The sequence below is a fragment of the Coccinella septempunctata genome, chromosome 7, assembly GCF_907165205.1.
Source record: "Coccinella septempunctata chromosome 7, icCocSept1.1, whole genome shotgun sequence".
In the NCBI taxonomy this organism is placed as follows: Eukaryota; Metazoa; Arthropoda; class Insecta; order Coleoptera; family Coccinellidae; genus Coccinella; species Coccinella septempunctata.
The window spans coordinates 17,898,595-17,922,277 of NC_058195.1; the positions used below are offsets into that span (position 1 = coordinate 17,898,595).

General features: G+C 35.4%; 1 protein-coding gene across 1 annotated transcript in view; it reads right to left on the minus strand.

Moving 5' to 3' along the window:
• The window catches only part of LOC123316369, a 75,636-nt gene that overhangs the window by 51,629 nt on the left and 324 nt on the right, over positions 1 to 23,683 (minus strand).

The window sequence follows — 23,683 nt, forward strand, 5'->3', positions numbered from 1 at the left end:
TTTATAAGTTACATTAAAATTGATCATAGAAATTCTGTTAGATATTTATTCCAATTGAGTGTAACATGAATTATATGTGTTTATTGAAGTTATAAGTGTTTCAGCTAACAAATGAAATTATATGAACGGAAAGTTTCAATTCGTGTCATAGAGATGGAGATTTATTGGGAGTGGATAATTTTAAGGTCAATAGTTTCATAGAATTCTATCAAATATAAAAATTTTACTAAAATGGTAATTTTGCCTTGAGAACGGAAGTAATATATCGACATATATGTATTTTTGAAAAGCTAATTTTTTTTTTGGATAATATGAGGCCAAAAAAGAAGGCATTCGTATTTAAAATAACGAAGTAGTTTTGTTTTCCACCCCTAGTGCAAGAGATAAAAAAATGTTAAATATGATATTTTCGTAAATAAAGAAGTTACGGCACATTTTCGAAATCGACAAAATATCAGAATTTGGTCATATGTATCTTCAAGACAAATTAAGATATCGTGAAACGGTTTTCAGTTAAGGACTTTTCACGAAAATCGAGCCCAGGACTTCTTTCAACGTTTTTACTTATCTAGTCTAGAAGTACCAGAAACAGCCAAAATCAAGCAATTTGGGATACTCTGTACTCTATACGAAATCTATTAACTTTGCCAATACCACCCATACCTTATCTAATATAACCTACCCTAACCTACCATGAAATGCCATAACCTAACCTAACATAATACTTCACGAAATCACAGAAAGGACATTTGGTGGAAATCCACCAAAAAACACTATGAGATCTATCAAAAAGTTCATTTCACAAGTTCTAGGAATACCTAGGTATATTATAGCATCATCTATTCTAAATCGACATTGAAAAAAAAAACTAACTGACCGAGACTCAAACCTTACACTTGAAACAGACGGTCTACCATCACTCCAATCTCAAATACCTAAAATAGACGCACCTAATGTGTTAATTTGTCAACCTAACCGAGCCCTATACCTTATCTAACGTAACCTACCCTATCCTGCCGTAACATAACCTAACTCACCATTCCTTAGTCCTTACCTAAAACATCACACCCTAACCTACCCTAATATACAATGCCATACCCTAACCGTCCATGCCATAACCTTACTTACAATATCACACCCTAATCTACAATAGCATACCCAGATCCACAATAACAAGCTCCTTACTCATCCTACCATATGCTGCCTTTATCTGTAATATCATACCCTTAACTACCATACCATACAGTAACCGCTATTCTACCCTGAATTGATCTCCACCTAACCTATCAGTTAAATTAACCTGTAAAATATAAGAATATTGCATGACATCTGCCGAATCTCGATCTTCAACACTTCAACATACTTCTCAACATATCTGCCCCGATAGAGACCTATCAAATTAAGCGCAGTCCATAATGAACCCCAATTCCCAATGTTTACATTATTAACTGTTCACTTCGTCCAACAATTAGATGATAATTTCGTCCATAACTCGAGCTCATTTCAATATAACTGTTGTAATATTTGAATAACATATACATACAATAAAACACGCTACTCTTTGTTCGCCCATAACTGTTCAGCATCTCCAGCTCTGGGATTTCTCGTGAGGATGAGATTCAGATGCAAGACGATGACGTCTCCATTCTCATCTATTAATTTGTGGGTAGTATTGTTATCGTGAATTTTTTCCCAGGTAGGAAAGGAGGCTGGTACACGTCGTGAGTAGGTTATAGGTACACGTAATTTTTACTATTATATAAAATAGATCATCGGTCTTTGTTAAGAGGAGGATGATTTGAAAGTAGTGTTGATATAAGGAACTGTTAGTTTTTTGTCTATAACAGCTAGAGAAATGGCTACTCTGTGGTGGTACTCTTGGGTTTTTTTGGGGCTGGTACCACCAAAGAATTAAAAAAATATATTTCCTTCGCATTCTGATGAAATGGGACTGCATGCTATCACAATGAATCCCAGACTGTGTCACCGATAACCTGTGAGCATTTCACGAGAGAAAAATTGCAAAAATTCCTTGATCGATACACAGATATTGCGCAAGTAAGAATGTCGTGATACCTGGCACTGTAAACTTTCTATGGTACCTCTACGCGAAGTTCACAGATAAATTTTGTCGATTGGAATGATTCTTACTTTCACCCATACGTCCTTTCTAAATGATTATAGCTATCTCGTTTTTCCTCCTTGGGTTTGCTTGAACACGACAACTGGGTATGGAACCAACAAAGTTGATAATTGAATACATTATTCATGACCACACTCATTATCCGTGTTATAATACTTGTAGTTAGAATGATTTTATGTAAATGTTGCGGAAAAGATTTTGTTGCTGGTATACTTCGTTATGATTCAACAATTAATGTACCAAATTTCAAATCAGTTCATTAAATTTTTTTCGGATTTTTGAAAATATTATTTTGTTAAACGTTAAATTTCCTACAACGTGAGGTTATGAACTTCCATAGATCTTTTTAGTATGACCCTTTGGTCTCAAGTTGCACCATATTCCAGACTGTCTTGATCGTACTGCCAGCAGTGGTTTATAAGTTTTATGCTACGTAGACTGTTATCTTTTCTGCTCTTAAAAATTATTGGCCCCACTTTGAGAGCCAAGATGTGCTTACATTGGCGGTTGCTACAACAATTGAGTAGGTGTTTCCGAAAAATCAAAAAAAATTATCAAGAAATCCAAAACTATGAAATAATGCCGGAAGATTCGATAGTTTCAACTATTTTGCATTCACAATGTCAACGCTTTTCATTCTCTTCCTAAGATAGATGCAAATTGGAAAAATTGGGACAAAACTGTGACGCATATGATCACACGAACCAGAAATTTTGAATTAACACTATGGAAAACTGATTTATACAACACCTCTTCTTCTCCAAAATTGCTTGAAAGGCTTGATTCAGCTTTTCTGCAAGTTTGCTGAGCAATTTCGTGTCATCTAGAAATCGACTATTCTTACGTAAAACTGACCTTGCCTGATTTATAAACTGCATTCTCGACTCGAACATTTGCAATTGCAAACCTTGACATATATGATAATTCGAAATAATGGCAAAGTACTCAATTTTCTGGAAAATAAGCTTGGAGGAATTCCAATTTCATAATTTCCTCAATTAATTTCCGATAATTTCAATTAGATCATCCTCTTGACGTCGATCGAAATTGCCCAGATTGGATGTCGCATAATTAAAGAAAAAATAATTTGGTTTAAATGGTCGTTACAGAATTTATAGCACCACAAGGCCAAGTCCAGTTTAGAGCTAATGACCACCAATTACGCAACAAAACGATGTGAAATACGGAAATATCTTGAATTCTTCGTTTTACCGCTGATATAATAAACGTTTAAAACTTTCTAATTTCGTTGATAACATGACAAAAAGTGATTATTTGCACAATACGTGGGTCATTTTTTGGTATTCCGCTATGCAGGCACTATTATATATAATAGTGCCTTCATTCAGGATTGCTGTTATAAGAATAAAGTTTGTCAAATTTCCACCAATGATTCTGACACTCAAATATTTCATGAAAAAATATATACTGATTTATCCATTTTTTGTTTATTATTGCTGACAATCTCCTGAATCATTCAAGAAAAGAACCCATAATCTTCACAAAATATGAGTTGTCTGGCAAACGATCAAATAATAACATCCACTAAGGTCTGCTGAATACTTACGTTCTGTAGTATTGTACGAGATTATATTGAAAAATTCTTAGCCTACTATAGAACCAAACAAAATTTCAATGTCAAAATATTTTATTACTCAACATATTCTCCTCTTAATTTGATACATCTATTACAGCCAACCTGCAACGTCTCTAGACCTTTCAAAAAAATGTTTCTTCTTGCTCTGCAAACCAGACGTCCACAGCTTTTATTACCTCCTCGTTGGAAGAAAATTCACCACCTTTTGAACTTTTTTTCAGTGGAGGAAAGAGATGATAATCGGATGGAGTCAAATCTGGTGGATAAGGGAGGTGTTCTAGTAATTCAAACCCTAAATCACGAATTTTTTGCATGGCAACATGAGATTTGTGTGCAGGGGCGTTGTCCTGCAAAAACAAAACACCTTTGGATAGCTTTCCGCGTCTTTTCTCTTTAATTTTTTCCCGTACAGTGGTCAGTAATGTCGAATAGTAATCTCCGGTTATTGTTTTATCCTTATCCAAATTTTAAAAAATCATTATTACTCCATGGCAATCACAAAAAAACTGAAGCAAGAACTTTTCCAGCAGATTTTTGGACACGAAACTTCTTAGGTCTTGGAGAACCAGAGTGTCGCCGTTCCATCGATTGTTGCTTTATTTTTGGATCGTAGAAATGTACCCAAGTCTCATCCATAGTAACAATTCGGTTTAAGAAGTTTACATCGTTTTCAAATCGAGCACAGATCGAACGCGATGCTTCTACCCTTGCATGCTTTTGGTCAACATTCAAACATTCGAGGATCCATTTTGCAGCAATTTTTCCAAATTGACGTGAACTATATGATGAACGCGTTCGTATATGAAATATTCAGTGCTTCAGATATCCGTTTTAGCACAATTCGACGGTCTGATAAAATCATGTCATGAACTGCATCGATATTTTAGGGGACTGACACAGAAACTGGCCTTCCCGATCGGTCATCATCTTCAATAGAAAATTTACCTCCTTTGAAGCTTGCAGTCCAATTTTTCACGGTCGCATACGAAGGACATTGATCATTGATCACCAAGGGTATTGAGAATATCTTCGTAAATCTGCTTACCTCTTAACCCTTTCAAATACCAGGTACCTACTTGATTATGGCTCGATACTCCAATTTTTCGATTTTCACAATTTCTGTGGACACCTTCTTTCTTTTAATTTATTGCGTAACTCTGGTTTACTTCTTTGACCTCAAACATCACACTGACACTACTAATGAGTTATTGTTCGTTGCTTTGGTAACGCAATATTTTTTTATGCATGGAACTGGTCTAGGCTAACTAGATATCGTGTTGAGTTTCAAAAACTTCATCATTGAAATTGCTAAACAAACCATACGATTTCTTGGAAATGATTTGGCGGACTATTAAAATAAATTTCTTCTTTTTTCAAAATACTGGTTGATTAGTTCGTTTTAACAACCAGCAAATTGAATGAATCATTCTAATTGAAGAATAAGATGATTTGCATTGGCAAATCATTTTATTTTCTGGTCATATGGTCATTAATGCATTGTCGATGAGGTGTAATAAAAGATAAGTTATTTTCAAGGCTTGAAGTTCATTTGAATCATTTCCTCATTTAAATTTTGAACATTATTGTCAATCTTCGACTGGCATAAAATTAAAATAAACTTAAATTTGTCCACATTATATCCACGAAGGTTTCATATATACCTCTTTCACATTCTCCGTAGCTATAAATAGCGAAACACATCTAGAAGAATGTCGAGTGTTTATGTAACCATCTGTGATCTAAAGGAACTGAATGAAATTTACAGGTTTTAAAATGATTTTCATACCGAGTGCGCAACATTCCTTTTACCAGAACTTTAATGGGATTATTTCGATTTCGGTCTCAATTGTTTAATTCTTCATTATTCCCTTAGCTTTGTTCTTCCTGTATGCGGTTTTTGGTCACATAATTAATTGGCATTTCGAAACAAACGCAAGTTTCTGATTACCAGGTAGAAAGGGAGATATTATATCAGAGATTCATGACGGAAATCGTGAGATATAGCACAAATTGTGAGAATTTTCGAGGTTAAACATCTGTCTATCAGGTGTCGCATAGATTTGTTTAGTACTTCGATGCAGCTACTGGATTTCAACAAAACGTCCTCTATTACATTTGGTCAGTATCATTAGTTAAGGTATATTATATATAATGCTGATGAGCTCAAAGAAAAACGAAACCGGTCTATCGCTACGCTACTTTGTTGTGTAGAATACTCCTAGTCCGATCGTTTTCCATAAGTATCTACTCCGGCACTGTTGTATCTTATTTGAATGTGAATGAAGTGCAGGTACATATATGCAGGATTTATAAATAGGAATTTCGAGTCTGAAGATGACATTTCCGAAATGAATTTCACCAGCAGGTTTTGTTGTTCCACCAACTTATATTGGACAGTGTTCATGAGGTGAGATCATCAGAATGCATGACTACAATTCAATAAAAGAGAATGTTAAGTTGTTTCGGTGCACTGAACTCTATGTTCAAGTGATTTATTGGTTTATGGTGTACACCTTGGACAAAATGAAAAACTTAATGTAGTATATTTTCAAGTAGAGTCATTCGGGGCAACTGTGCGCACTTTTGCCTTTCAAGCCATACCCTGTTTCAAATGTTGAAGCTAGGAAAATTAAAACATATTCATAAGATAGAGACTTTTCTAATCTATAAGGCTAGAAACGCACCGGATGCAACATTTTGTTGCGAGACGTTGCGGGATGTTGCAAGATGTTGCAAGCTCCGCATTTTCTTCAGAATCAAATGGGACGGCACGCACCGCTTGCAAAACGGGTTCGAAACGTTGCGAGACGTTGCGAGATGTTGCGAGGTGTTTCGCATCAAATTTAGTAGGTGCTCTACCGAAGGTTCGAAATGATCGAATGCAACATTTTGTTTCAAGATTTTGCAAGCTTCTCGTTCCCTTCAGAATGAAATGGGAAGAAAGTCACTGCTTGCAACGTTGCGAGACGTTTCGCAACAAAAAGGCGAAGCAGCCCTGCCGAAGAGGTTGCAACATTCACCTTGCAACATACTAGAGGATTGATCTATCGATCGAAGTTCTGTTGTCCAGATGATGAGTAGAAATAATACAAACTATACTTTAGTCAATAGTTGATTTAGGTCACTTTTGGCTTTTACATTATGAGGCATACTTTATTTCATTGCGTCACCAATGCAAGAAAATTCATACCTGTACTATTCTGTAATTAAAATTTGACTGTTTTCTTCATCGTACGCTACATATTCGTAACTCACAAATGAAAAGCAGAAAACAACCATAATTGAGTTGCAATAGAAATGATTATATCCACAGCAATCATCAAACTCTAGTGCCATTACATATTTGGAGACAAATATTCTATTTTTAAATTCATTTCCAATTTTTCACCCGAAACATAGTCAGACGACACTCGATATTTTTGACAGAGTTCCCCTTTCAAGTTTGAAGCAATCTCCAGTTGCAAGAAATCTGGAATAAAATGAATCAATGAGAAAATAAATCAACAACATGAAAATATAACCCAGTCAAATTCAACCATTAATTGAAATTTTTTTTTACACATTGGAAACAATATAGTTTGGACAATGTGTAATCTTTTATTTTCAAACTACAGCTTTCTGTGATGATTGACTCCTTCAGTACCATTCATACATAAATACAACTTATTTTCAAATGAGAGTTAAATGAATCTTCAAGCGAAATACAGTTAGTAAATGAGGACAATCGATAGATGAAATTCATCCAACTACATTCAAACCCATGGCACTTCTCCGCAAATCTTCAAAGACACCGCCGATGCAGCTGCGCGCGTTTCGAAAACACGAAAGTCGAAATACGTGTGATCCTGTCAAACAGAAATACACTAAGAAAAATTTGTTGCAACCGAAATGTTGCAAGCGAAAGATAGTTAGATTTTAGCTTGCAACATTTTGTTGCGAGACAAAATGATGCGCAACGTCTCGCAACAAAATGTTGCATCCGGTGCGTTTCCAGCCTAAGAAAGCATCAAAAAGCAAACAAACAAAAACGTTACGTTTTCTTTCCGCAAAAAAGAATTTGATAGAGAAAGTCGGAGTGCGTTCACATGTCCCGTATTGCGGGTAAGTGTGCGCACCCTCACGGGGTAAGTGAACGCAGTGCTTAGTGAACCACACAATGAAAACAAATTACAAAATAATGTCATCAAAATGTTACAATATTAGAGAAATGCTGTTTATTGTCAATACAGAAGCGCCTTTTTACAAGCAGTGCATTATTGTTCGTGCCACAATTCTTGGTGAACTCAACACGTGATACATTCCACTGTTGGTGGCTCTTCATATTTTTCTGAACAAATAGGACAATACTGATCGAGTCTTAACCAAGAAAATCAACAATGTCATAATTTATTCCTCATTGAACTAATGCCCATATAATGAATCTATGCGCACACTTACCCGCGCACACTTTTCCCAGTAAGCCAAAATTTGAATTGACGTTCTTATAGAGTTGAGCAGCTGAAAGAACCTAAAATTTTTATTATATATTTAGATTAATATGCCCATGATCGAATAAAATATTGTTTAACACTGAGGGACTCTGAACTTGGACCTGGCAGAATGTGCAGAGATGTTAAAAATTAACAAGAAAACTAGTGAATTTGATTGATTGCAAATAAAAAGTTGAAGAAACGTGGCACGGCGCACTCCTATGAAAAACTAATATGGCGATTCTGCGCCCTTGCTTCACCCAAATGAACCTCTCTTTCATACATTGCATAGTCGAGATATACCCACTGCGCACACTTACCCACTGCGCTCAGTTATCCCGAATGACTACATATCCGAATGTTTTCTAAAAACTTTAGCTTTTATAATGTGGAGTGTCGATAAAATTTTTCTTTGGGTTGTTTTGTTTTCTTTGATTTTCCACAATTAATTATGATAAAAATTGCTATAAATACTTTCATCATATTCCTGTGAAAATAGTGTTTATAATGCTCATCAGTGATTCCATAATGTTAGGCTTCAAATCTTATTCACAAACCTTTGCAACAAATACCTAATCCATCTCCAACAAGTTCACAAAAACTGAACTGCAATAAACTATAAAAAAATTCGTGAAGTAGCTGCGAACAAGCAACACATTCTTGGGTGACATCTTTGTTGAATAATTCTTTGTGACACTCCCAAACCGCTGACTAAATCAATAAAAAAGCGTCACAGGATAGCCGGCAATCAAAGGATCGAATGGTTTTTCAATTTTATAACTCGAAAGCTGTCTAGCAGCACCGGAAAAAATCTGATTTGAATAATTATTCCGATCGAGTCTGATGTAACTTTCATTCAGGGGAAATGTCACGGTCATTGAAAAGATGAAGATTACCTTTTCATTGAAGTATGAAATTCATCAGTTATCCTTTGAATTAATTGTGATATAACGCTTGTGAAAGGTGAAGTAACGAGAATGTAATTAGATTTACCGGGAAACGCGATTTCTCAAGAGTTTCCGCAGGTGCATTTTCACTCAAAATCTTTGGTTTGCACGAATTATTTGTCTTCACGGTTCTGAATTTTGGAGGATTATTCTAGGGCCTGAAAATATTAACCTAAGCTAACCTAATCTCTAGTTAAATCCTCCAGTGTACGAGTGTTGGTATTTATGTATCGAGAATATAAAAAACAAACCATCGAATTTCATCAAAAATATTTTTATTATTTTTCAAAACATTCGCTTAAAAGATTCATACGCTATTGGATGTAATTGAGCCACCCTTCTGAGTACTTGGTACTCTTCTCGAAGGCTTCCACCGCCTCATAGGGCGATGAAAATCTTTGTCCAGTGTTGGAACAAGAAGACACACCATTGGCGACCAAGTTGGGACTGAAGGCAGATTCGTTTTGAAATATTATGATTCAATTATTCGTTCAGAATTGGTTGCTTTCAATTCACAAAAAAGTCTACCAGCAGATGGTTGTCTAATGAGATGAATTAATGGTTTCTTGATTTTCGAGCCACAGTTTCCAAATGTCTGGCATAAACATGCTACTATTTACTTTCAACACTTGTAGACCCGCTAACATGAACTTTGCCAACACTTGTGGACCCTTCAGGAAAAATAACGGTCCTATCGAAGTCAGCTGATCCGAAATTCCCTATAACAACTTTCGTATAGATGATTTCTTTGAAATTATCATAGGTGTTATTGTTGGAAATTCGTACAAAACATTTTTTGCCACAATTTGAATAGTTTTCCATATCCTTAGGTAGAATTTTTCTCCAAATATGTTTGACGACGCCAATTACTCTAGAATTCATGAAAATTCAACAAAAAGCATCGGAATATTCATACGAATATTCAAATTGTATTGCAGTTTCTCGCTTAACCTAACGTTGAAGTCTTCAGCGTAAAAACGCTTTCTTCGGAACTATCAGGGACAATGCGATGAAAATTGATTCAAAATTTAATATTCAAGCTCTTTTCATTCAACCTTCATCGAAAATTCCAATTTTGTATCAAGAGTCCATGAATTTTCCAATGATATAATAATAATCATGATAAAAATTTCTTCACTATCTCTAATAGTTGGGGGTCCACGATGCGCTAAATCGGGATTTACTCGAGCGTCTTGTGGACCTATAGATTTTGAAGATTTGATCGTAGAAAGAAAAAAGGTTCCATCTTGTGTATCAGCGGTGAGGAGAGCGTCTGCAGGTTTTCAAAGATATTCAGGTGTAGATACATAGTCGCGCTTGCCAGAATAAGATACTGTACATATGCCCTAAGTGTCTCTGATAATAAATTCATGAAAATCTGACATTTTGCGTGTTGCGACTGGCCGTACGCAAGAGTTGAAAATGTTTAAAAAAATGTTTTAGAAGCTATCAGATTTTCAGAGGATATGTAAATAGGACCAAAAAGAAGCTACTTCTTAAGGGACTGACAATTTGGACGTGACGCAAGGTCACAGCGGTCCTTTGAAAATGCAAAAAAAATCGTTACTGGTACACACTTGAGCGTGTCGGATTTTCATATAGATGGTTAATCTCGGTGTTGCAGACGAGTTGACCCATTAATCTTACACAAATAAGGGGAAGTGTCTTTAATCTGACAGTTTGAAGATTATAACAATGTATTTTTTTGAAATATCTCCCTTCCTGTGCCTCTAATTGTTTTTGTATTTATCATGGAAGTATAGACAATAAAATTCTATACAACTTTTGTCCGAAGCAATTTTACATACTCTCAACCGTTTTCGTGTTAGGAGGTGATGAGGGCAAGGAGCTTAGCCATACATGCGAAAGGGCAAGGTCAATCTAGAATCCCAGTCTAATGTACATTCGTTGCCCTATAGGTATCCCAAAAACGTTTGAACGTAGAAAAAATTGCTTCGGACGAAAATTGTAAAAAAGGTTATGCTCTACAACTTTCATAATGAATCAGAAAACGATTTAAAGCCCAGGAGGGGAGATAATTCAAAAAAAACTTATTTTTGTAACCTTTATGGCCTTTTTTTTTTCGATTATATATTTTCCTTTATTCTTGAATCATCAGTTTTCAAAAAGCCCTCCCACACATTTTTGTCAAGCTTAAATTGTCAGATTAAGCGAATGTATACCTACTTCTCAACACGTAATTACCATAAATGTCTTTCTAAAATGCTCGAGTATGTACAATAATCGTTTTTTTTTACTATTCTGTCAGGCTATCCTAGACAAATCCCCCCATATATAGGGTGTTTTCGAAGGTGAGGCTTTTTTTTTGACACAAGGTGGAACTCATCAAAATAAGTCGTTTAACCAAAAATTTTCTATAATATCCAAGATAGCTGAGATACAACCCCTAGAAGTTCGACAAAATTTCATTGAATTTCGAGTACGGGACTGTGGAAGCTGACTACGGCATCGCAAAAACGAAACAAAACATAAACATATGGCTGGACAATGAATGGTTCAGTACCAACTACATCCAGTCACTTTTGAGAGAATCATAATTGTTGTATCGTGCAATTTAGGGTGAAAAAAAAAGTAGAAAATCGAGGCAGTTTCTTGAAAGTGCTCATGTTAGTTATGTTGGAAAAGGGCTATGATGTTCCAGTATTTCTTCCCAGTTTTACGACGATTGTTAGAATGTTCGAACCAGAAGATTGTGATGCTCATTGTGAAAAATTGCGTGAATAATTTAGACGAATTTTATTGGTGAGATTTCGAAGTATTATTCTATTTTTTACACTTGTGTCCTATAAGTCTCTTCTGTCAGTTGGTGTCGAAATGAGCCATTTCATAAAATCGTGTAAGTTACTAAAAATAATGAGGACAATTCGGCATTTCAATTTTATTAACACGTAAATATCGAACGAGCCAATATCCTAAACGAAACCACATGATCGAATCAGGACATTTTTCATACTGCTTTGCGATAATGCAGCGGTCTAGGGTCGTATAAGGATCTATTTCAGTGATCATTTTCAATTTTTTATTCAACTTCGTCATTTTGTTGTTTTGTAATAGATGATTTTTGGTGAAACGTTTCATTTTGACCAGTTCTACCTTCTATAGATCTAGTACCTATAGATCCAATTTTTGGTGAAGGTACTCCACAGGGTCCAAGGTATACTGCATTCACATTTATTTTAGCAGTCGGTTGGCCATGAAATAATTTTCTCAAGTTTTTGTAACTAGAACGGAGTAAGGTTGGCACTCATGAAATGTCGTTAATGTCATAACGCCGTTGCCACTACTTATATCAATTAATATTACAAAAATGCCGAAAGTGATTTAAAAAAAAAAAAAGTTTCAGAAAGTGCAATTTAGAATTCAGGGTTGCTCATTCAAATAGTTATACCCTGATATTCTAAAATCCACAATACGTCAGACGGTAGCGAACATATTCAATGTAAGAGAATTTATATAATGTTTCATCTGAATCTAAACGACTTATATTTCAGCTGAATATTTCCACAGTCAGAAAGATTGTGAATGAAGAGTATGACAAAGAATTTCCTTCTATTGGAAAACCCAAAAAAGTGGTGGCATTTGAGCATTTTATGTTTGAGTGAATTAATACGAAAAGTTTACTACAGGATTTTCGATGGATGTCATCGTAGAATGAGTTCCCGAAAATTGATTTTTCTATTTTTCATTTGACTTGTCCTATACATTGTAAATGTCTTAAGGTACCAATAAATACCGAATTATTATTTTTATATCAATGCATTAAGATGAACCGCCACAAATACGCGCCAGTTGTCCTGCTAATTGTTTATTCATGTGAAATTTTTGTTCAAAGGTGAAGTTCATCTTGATTGAAATTTCCTTCAATTCCTTTTACTTATATTGATGCAAGATGATTTTTGTTGAAGAATTTAACATCCTTGTAATTATCTGTTAATTCCATATGCATTTCATCTTCGGGTTAATATTTTTGAAATCTACAACTGATGTAACGTATTCAAAGAAGCCAAAGAAGATAACGAACATTAACTCTCCTCAAGCTAGTGCATATTATGATATTATACTGATCTCTTGTATTTTCCATGCAAATAACTGGATTTGGTATGCCTTCAATCAGTTTGTATAAACTTCAATTATGTTCGTCACATATTTTCCGAAGAGATTCGACATTGTGATAAAGTACGTAATAACAGAAACTTTTACGTGGAACGGGCAACATAGCGTTGATTTAAAACACAAAAATGTTTTGACAAGCGTCATAACCCCACATTTTCGTACTATACAGAGTGAAATGTGCCAAATTTCCATGGCCAACCGACTGCTAAAATAAAAGAGAATGGAGTATATCTACCCTTATATTAATCTGACATGCGCGAGTAAATCCCGGATTACCCTCTTGGGCTTCCCAACCACAGAGCGTTATTAATCATTTATGTAATTAATCAGAAATTTACACAAAAAACCGGAGGAAAATCTCACGATTCGAAACAAACCGAACCGAATCTCCGAGTAAGCGAAGGAATGCATTGTATGTTATTTAATTATTCCACATGCAAATATCTGATAGTCCAACCACGCTCGACTCGAATTACGTGACTTACAAGGCAAACAAACGATGCCGCAGATACTTTTAAGAAGTGAAACTCCAAAGATAAATTATGCAATTAGATTTCGAGGATGGATTCAATCGGTTCACCCTGTTCGTGATTCGCAAACGGAAACTCATCTCAGACAAAAATGCGGTCGATCGCGATTTCGATCGCGTGCGAAATGAATTTTTATATGAGGTGTTATATAGAGTCATTCGGGGCAACTGTGCGCACTTTTGCCTTTCAAGCCATACCCTGTTTCAAATGTTGAAGCTAGGAAAATTAAAACATATTCATAGGATAGAGAATTTTCTAATCTATAAAAAAACATCAAAAAGCCAACAAATCAAAAACGTTTTCTTTCCGCAAAAAGAAATTTAATGGTGAAAGTCGGAGTGCGTTCACATGCCCCGTATTGCGGGTAAGTGTGCGCACCCTCACGGGGTAAGTGAACGCAGTGCTTTGTGAACCACACAATCAAAACAAATTACAAAATAATGTCATCAAAATGTTACAATATTAGAGAAATGCTGTTTATTGTCAATAGAGAAGCGCCTTTTTACAAGCACTGCATTATTGTTCGTGCCACCATTCCTGGTGAACACAACACTTGATACATTCCCCTGTTGGTGGCTCTTCATTTTTTTCCGAACAAATAGGACAATATTGATCGAGTCTTAACCAAGAAAATCAACAATGTCATAATTTATTCCTCACTGAACTAATGCCCATATAATGAATCTATGCGCACACTTACCCGCGCACACTTTCCCCAGTAAGCCAAAATTTGAATTGACGTTCTTATAGAGTTGAGCAGCTAAGAGAACCTAAAATTTTTTATTATATATTCAGATTAATATGCCCATGATCGAATAAAATATTGTTTAACACTGAGGGACTCGGAAGTTGGACCTGGCAGAATTTGCAGAGATGCTGAAAATTAACAAGAAAACTAGTGGATTTGATTGATTGCAAATAAAAAGTTAACGAAACGTCGCACGGCACACTTCTATAAAAAACTAATTTGGGGATTCTGCGTCCTTGCTTCACCCAAATGAACCCCTCTTTCATACATTGCATAGTCGAGATATACGCACTGCGCACACTCACCCACTGCGCTCAGTTACCCCGAATGACTCTATGTCCCTGTCTCGTCCTTTTTCTCTTTCACTTTGAATTTCAGTCCACAGATTACAAAGTAGAATTGATTTCAGTCGGACGAGGTTTTCGCAGCTTTAAGTGGGTGTTCAAGCGAAAAGCCGAGGGGATTGTTATTGTCGGATAGCCCTCGGTTCTGGTTCTTGAACTCAAATGAAACTTTAGAATTAAAAAAAAATTAGGCCATCGAAATTTTCACAGTTTACGTTGTGAGTCGTTTGGATTTCAAGGACAAATTTAAAAAAATGGCCGTCGAATCTGTTCGACATAATCAATAATCCTCCTAGATACCTTATTCTGTACAGGGTCGGCAAAAGTCTTTGTCTACTGAGGGGATCTCGAGAACTATAGGAACTAGAAGAAAACGGAAGACACATTTCCGAGCTCTTTTTCTGAGAAACAAAGAATGGTGAAAACCGTAGCCTCCTACGATTCTTCGTTTTTGAGTTATTGCAGAAAATGAGATTTAACCCCATTTTGTCTTTGGAGTGTTTTTTCACTCTTAGTACAAGAGATAAAAAAGTGTCGTATTCCCTTCAGGCCCGGTACTTTCACCTTCGAATAAATTTTATTCAATGTGAATAACTATCTGTCAAATAATTTCCTATCTGAAGGATACCTTATTTCTGTGCTTTCAGATGAAATTATTTGAGCCATATTTTGGCGATTAAGCGTCTTAATCGATGTCTTAAAGCGTCTTTAAGCGTGACGTCATCAATTTTGTTGTCGCAAAAATAGAATATCGCTGATGGTTGAGTCATCTGTCGTTGTCATTAGACAGCGAATCGAATTGTGAATTTTTCAATTTCTGTTCTATGTCTATTATTTGAAAAATATTTATTTATTCTAAAGGATAATGCAGAAACTGCATTATTGGCAATAAAAGCACTCTTCCCTAGTAGGAATTCAAATCAAATTCGATATAAACAACATATTCTCCCTTCTTCTTTATATTACCTCTTTCCGCTTAAGACGTTCTGTGCTTAAGACGACACAGGCCACAGACAAGATGACTCTATGACACAGGCGCTCTCCACAGACCGCCAGGTTCCGCTAAAAGCGTCTTAAAGACTGACGTCATGACTTATTCGCTCGAATAGCACCGCTTAAAGACGCTTCACGCGTCTTAATCGCGAAAATATGGCTTTGATAAATAACAATTCTATGGAAGCACGCTATACTACTTTTCACTGATTAATGTAAAATAAGACACCGCATTGTAGAAATTGTTATAATTCCAACTAGAAGCAAATATTTCGCGAAAATCACACAAAGAATAACCATACATCAAGAATTTAAAAAAATGAACCAATAATGAGTACCAACATTCGATCTATGACTAATAAACTATTATTATTAAGTTTCAATGACAGATTTATTCGATGAATAACATTATCTGAAAGTGAAAAGACAGCATTTTTACTTATTCTACGAATAAGACATATCTATCGAATAAATTTATTTATTCGCAGGTGAAAGTACCGGTCCTTAATGTTACAAGATACAACCCCAACCCTTATATTTTGAATAGGGAAGGTGGGGTTATTAATACCTCATTTGAAAGCAGTTCCGCTTATTTAATATTTTTTATCCATTCGTTTTCAAATTCGGATATTGTACAGAATTGGTCAATTCGTCAAATATGTTGTTTCAATCAATCAAATTTTCACTAATTTACTCTATGGTTTCGACGATCTACGTTTACTGTCATACACCAGACATCAAGAACATAGATCAAGAAATTACTGTTTGTTTTTTTAATTAACCATTATAGGTGAAAATAGTTCAAAAATAGTTCATTCATTGGCAGAAACAATTGAAACAATTTCTTCATTTTTTATAAATACTCATGTAGTGCGGAAACCGTACAGCAGATTCACCATCGCCAATCTATTGATTTACACTTCGATCATTGAAGGGAAAACCACGGTCGTTTGAAAAATTTTAATTCAAATTTGAATATTTCGAAAACAAATGAATAAAACGGAAAAAAATTTAATATGCTGAACTCAGAATAGAAAGGCCTTTCAAATGAGGTATCACCTACCCCATCTTCCCTATTCGAAATATGGGGGTTGAAGGTTGAAGCGATACGGTTTTGTGTTTGATCTTAGAATGTTGTCTCCCTAGAATCAAGAATTGACGTGTCTTGGCGTTTTCATGAACATAATTCGGTTCTGCCGACCTACAGAGCCGCTGATGGCGCACTCTCTATATAGAAAAATGTTTCCAAAAAGGTGCAGAGAATTTTGAGAATGCCGAATCAAATGAAATCAATATCGGCATCATTATCGAATTGAGCTCTTCAAAAAAATCAGTACGTAAATGGCATTTGAATATCGACCAAAGAATCAAGCTCTCTGCTCTGTTATTACTCATCAGATAATCTAGTCCCACTCCTCAAGGTGAACCATGAACATACCAAGAAAGAATGTCTGTAAAGACAATACGAACTGCTCGCCCATCGTGAAAGTTCACAAATAAACGCGGCAATAACTCACTAAATTCTCCATTTTTCTTATGACCATTAGGAATCGATATCTAATATCCACATCGTTCCGAACGAATTGAAGGAGATTAACTCGTATACCTGGTGAATCCAGTCTCATCGTTTGAAAGTGAGTTGACCTGTTGACATTTGCAAAACAGGTTCAATGGTTGAGTGGCAAGAAAAACCAACACGTCGTTCCGTGTGGAGTTATTATCTCGGATTCATCAAGCATGAAACAGATAGGTTATGCTTTGTTTGGATTCACTTTCTGGCAATGGGAACATGTTTATGTATGGGAACTGACTAGAGGATTTGAGATGCATCGTAACCAAGTATACGTGTTTTTGTGGAAACTCATTCTTGTTGATTTAGTTAGAGTCCTTGGGTGTTAAGCCAGACAAGATTAAATGCCATGATGAAATTTTCCGAGCAAAGTTTAGTGAAGAGCCCATTTCGTTTCTGCATAATGAAATGCGAGAAAATGTTTCGAAACAAAAGCGAATGAAAAACCGTTTTCATAAAAGAAATATTTACTTTTTCATTATCGAGTATAAGCAAGATACCTACTTCCAAATGGAGGGAATGAACAACTTGAACTGGCTATAACGCATCTTATCATTGTTGACTTGATATAGGCTGAGTTGTCTCTGATATAGGCTCATTCGGGCCCATTAGGCCTGCCGCAGACATGCAATTTTTAGTTTTGCAACTGTTTAGTTGCAGAAGTGAGTACAATGCATTTATATTGGGCCGCGCAGACATGCAACTGAAAAGTTGCAGCGATTGCCTATGTGTGCGCCCTCGAACCGCTTGCAATCAAACTGTTGCGCAACTGAATAGTTGCATGTCTATCAAAAATATTCAGATATTGAGATGAATACCAGTATTATTGAAAAAAACAATGGATATTTTGGAAATGATCTGTATAGGTACATTCGAGGATGCATTGATATCTAGTTAGCCTAGACCAGTTCCATGCATACAAAAAAAAATATTGCGTTACCATAGCAACGAACAATAACTTATTAGAAGTGTCTGTGATGTTTATGTTCTGTGGTGTGAAGTTTGAGGTCGAAAGAGTAACCAGAGTTACGCAATAAATAAAAAGAAAGAAGATGTCCACCGAAATTGTGAATTGTGAAAATCGAAAAATTGGAGTATCCAGTCATCATCAAGTACCTGTATTTCAAAGGGTTAAGAGGTAAGCAGATTTACGAAGACATGCTTAATACCCTTGTGATCAATGTCCTTCGTATGCGACCGTGAAAAATTGGACTGCAAGCTTCAAAAGAAGTTAATTTTCCATTGAAGATGATGACTGATCGGAAAGGCCAGTTTCTGTGTCAGTCCCCGAAAATATCGATGCAGTTCATGACATGATTTTATCAGACTGTCGAATTGGGCTAAAACGGATATTAAAGCACTGAATATTTCATATACGAACGCGTTCATCATATAGTTCACGTCAATTTGGGCAAGAGAAAAATTGCTGCAAAATGGATCCACGAATGTTTGAATGTTGACCAAAAGCGTGCAAGGGTAGAAGCATCGCGTTCGATCTGTGCTAGATTTGAAAACGATATAGACTTCTTAAACCGAATTGTTACTATGTATGAGACTTGGGTACATTTCTACGATCCAAAAACAAAGCAACAATCGATGGAACGGCGACACTCTGGTTCTCCAAGACCTAAGAAGTTTCGTGTCCAAAAATCTGCTGGAAAAGTTCTTGCTTCGGTTTTTTGGGATTGCCATGGAGTAATCATGATTTTTTTAAATTTTTAATAAGGGTAGAACAATAACCGGAGATTACTATTCGACATTACTGACCACTCTATGGAAAAATATTAAAGAGAAAAGACTCGGAAAGCTATCCAAAGGTGTTTTGTTTTTGCAGGACAACGCCCCTGCATACAAATCTCATGTTGCCATGCAAACATTTTGTGATTTAGGGTTTGAATTACTGAAACACCCCCCTTATTCTGCTTATTCACCAGATTTGGCTGCATCCGACTATCATCTCTTTCCTCAACTGAAAAAAAGTTTAAAAGGTCGTAAATTTTCTTCCAACAAGGAGGTAACAAAAGCTGTAGAGGTCTGGTTTGCAGAGCAAGAAGAAACATTTGTTTTGAAAGGTCTAGAGACGTTGCAAATGTATCCAATTGAGAGGAGAATATGTTGAGTAATATAATATTTTGACATTGAAGTTTTGTTTGGTTCTATAGTAGGCTAAGAATTTTTCAACATATCCTCGTAAAGTATAATGTTCTACTCGTACCTATATCATATGGATATTATTCACTCTAATGATGGGGCCGTTCACATGGTCGTCATTAGTTCTGAAGCCTGTGCAAACTTCAAATCCATCATTGAATGCATCAATGACAGAATCGAGTACCAGAAATCAGCGAACGAGTGACATGTTCACAATTCTGAAATTTTTTCACGTTTCCTATTCAGAATGGAACTGTATCGGAAACGAGGTTACTGAGCAGTACCATCAGACTTATCGGAAAAAACGTGACAAGTGTGCTTCCGTAGCGCAAGGCTGTCGTCTAACAGTATTTCAATTTCTGTATCGATTGAGCTACTCCGGTACTACCAGAGACTCTGGTACTACCATCGTGCGTCGAGAGCGCCTTGCCGGAGCTGACAAGCTCAATGAGTCATATGATGCGTTCTGTGTTTGATTCAGTCTTGACCCAACCTTATTTCGACCCTTGAATGTGGGTCAGTAGTCGGAATGGGCCGTCTAATCAGATTCTGTGGCATCGATCCTAAGCGATACGTGTAAATTTGTGCCTCTGGTCGGGTAGGTACTTGGTGATATAAGACTTAATTTTTACAATCTAGGCGTTCAGACTCTTCTAATAAGCTTTTCTGGTCAGGAAAACGATATGTTTCAATCGAAAGGAAGTACATTATGTCAAGGGAATACCGGGAATCAATTTTTTCAAAATTCAACTCGTATTTTCGAATAGCATTTCGTGATTTATCGTGTTTTTTGGGGACGATATGACTAATACCTGAGAATTCTTGGGTCTTTGTCCATACCGCTCCTGAGAGCCCGCATAAACCTATAACGCACAGTCCAATATTGTATTTATTTATAAATATCCTTAAAACGGAGTCTCAAAACAGGTAAGAGGATTCAAATATTGATATGTGTAAAGATCACGTTCAATTGACAGAAATTTGTGATTAAAAAAAGATTACTCCATTCACTTTTATTTTAGCACTCGGCTGGCCATGGAAATTTGACACATTCCACTCTGTATAGTACGAAAATTTGGGGTTATGACGCTCGTCAAAACATTTTTTGGTTTAAAATCAGCGCTATGTTGTCCGTTCTACGTAAAAGACTCAGTCCATTATGTATCATCAGTCGAATCACTTCGGAAAATATGTGACGAACATAATTGACGTTTATACAAACTGATTGAAGGCATACCAAATCCAGTTATTTGCATGGAAAATGCAAGAGATCAGTTTTTAAATATATTTAGTTTTGCCATATGGAAGAAAATTGAACTAACACATAATATGCAGTAGCTTGAGGAGAGTTAATGTTGGCTATCTTCTTTGGGCTGAAGGCGTTAAATCTGTTGCAGAATTTAAAAAAATCAACCCGAAGATGGAATGCATCTGATACATTGGTAGGTTATCTCTCGAAAGAAGTTTCAAGGCAAGAGGAACACCTTTAAACGAAAATTTCATATGAATTAACAATCAACAGGACAACTGGCTCGTATTTTATGGCCGTTTATTTTTAATACTTTGATATAATAATAATAATAATTATCAGGGTTACCTACTATTTGAATGAGCGGACCTGTATTCTAAATTTTTTTTTCGATGCTGTTTAATGTCAAGAATGTCAAGATACAGTTTTTACGTGAAATCCGGAGATCACACACAACGTTCAGCCAATGGTTCTCACAAATAATAGCATATTGTATTAAATTGACGAGGCTCAGTTCACGAATGTTTATGAATAAGGTGACTCTAGCAAGATAAAATAGTTGGTAATTAGTACCAAAGCCTCACAAAGTAACCCATATATCGCCTACATCGTGAATAAAATTTAATTTTTTTCAGTGGTTGCAACTAGCACTTGAAATGAAATTTATCCTCGTTACGGGTGAGGTAAAAGTTGCAAACTAGTTTTATTCGAATTTTCACAGTTCAGTTATTCTGCTTGCTGGAACAAAATACCTATTCCGCTTCAAATGAGATAAATATTTTATAATACGACAGTTATCTTGAACAGATTACAACTATGGACGGGATAAATCTATTTTGAACGTGGAAGCTGTTCGAATTGATTGAGAGCAAACTTCTCTGCTTTAGAACTATTCGGACATCAAGAGAATAGCGATGTTTTTGGGGAACATGTTAATCTCAATGTATAATGGGGTTATTTAGCAGCTCATCATAACTTTAAACGTTGTTATTTTGCATTTGAGCATGGTCTGCTGAATACAAACTGACGTAAATATAAATTTTCCTGCTTTCAAATTGGTTTATTACGTATTGAATAAGTAAGAATTTATATATGAATATATGGTCCATTCAAGCGTCCCAATTGACCTTCAAGTCCAGACGCAGCTAGCCACAAAAAATCTCTAATAATTGCTGTAGTTTCAATCACAGAACCAAAATTCATAGAAAAAAAATTGAAGAATAGAAAAAATATAAAATGAAATAGACAAGTATTCGATTTGGGAAAACCTCGAATCATGCGAACAAATTAGTATCAAAATTGATACAATTATTACAAATTACAAATTAGGAACATAATATAAACAACATCCATGGTCAGTATAGACTTATATGTCTATGGGTCAGTGTTTATTCTCAATACTTTATGGCTACTATACCAACCCAAATTCAATTTTCTACGGCCCCAAGAGATGTCAATAATTCTCGAATGGAGTTTTTATGAACATATGCTATTACAAACCTGCTTTCACTGGTAGTTCTCCTAAATAACAGCTAATCGGACTTATTGGTTCTTTCTTAAATTTCATGTCAATAGTTGGATATTCTTATTTTACTCCAGAAATATTATATCGACGACTTTTAACGAGCTTCTTTGATGATCGAGATGCAAGTTTTTATCGACATATTCATTCACCTTTCACTGCGAAGAGTCCGGTTCAAAAGTAGCTTTAACCATTACAGATCGCAAGAATCGACCTAAATGTTCCATCTTAATATCGATGTGAAATTAAAAGGAACTACTTATATTTCATTGCATAAAATTATTCGGTTTCATTCATCTGTGACTACTCTCGACGTTTGGCATTTGGTCAAGCACGAAGAAATCAATTCCAAGGGTTGCAAAAAGAAAAACGATACTTTCACGTGGTATAAATTTGGTGAATTGTCTATAATAGAATTCGCCTATTTATCAAAATTTTATCGAGATACCTATCGGTTTGAAGAGCACATTTTTTTTACTGTTGCCCAAAATTTTGCGGTACCAAATGTTAAAACTCGAGATAGATGCTTATTTACTGAAAATATTTTGCGTAATTTTTTAGTATACTGCCTGAAAATTAGTGGTATTTTAATTATAAGTCTTGATTTACCTACTGACGTCAAAATCAACTGCACAAATCACCGCAGAAAATGATACATCAGCAGTATCGAATCGAATCGCGTGATCTCGGAGGACAATTCAGCGATTGATTAAATACGCGAAATTTTTGAACGTACAATTAATCATATTCATAAATTCTACATAGAAAGCTGAGGAATAAGTGTTCAAAATTATTCTTCTAAGAGGGAATATTAAGAATGTATACAAAAAATGAAACTTATAAAAATATCTAATATGAATGTCGCTTCAATACAAAATGGGTATGAGTTCAATTTGGAGTACCTATATTTTTGTATAGAAATTTTGATGAAAAGCCAGAAATATAAAGTTCACCTATAATAATGATCTGGAGATATGAGGTACACAATATAGGACAAAAAAAAAAGGATTTAAGAATGTATACTGATGTGAAATTTAAAATTTTTTTACAATAAATTGCGTAAAACTCATAAAGTAAAAGTACCATATTGAAGAAAATTGGGGCTATAAATATTTCGAATTTCGTCAATTCCAGCTTCAACAATTTGTTTTTTTTTCAATATTAATACGGACAGTGCAGTTGTCGGACAACAGTCGATTTTAGCATAAAATTTCAACTAAACATCTCTGGTTGTTTTCTATAAAAAGACTTGTCTCAAAATAGGATTGGTTAAAATTTCAGGGTGG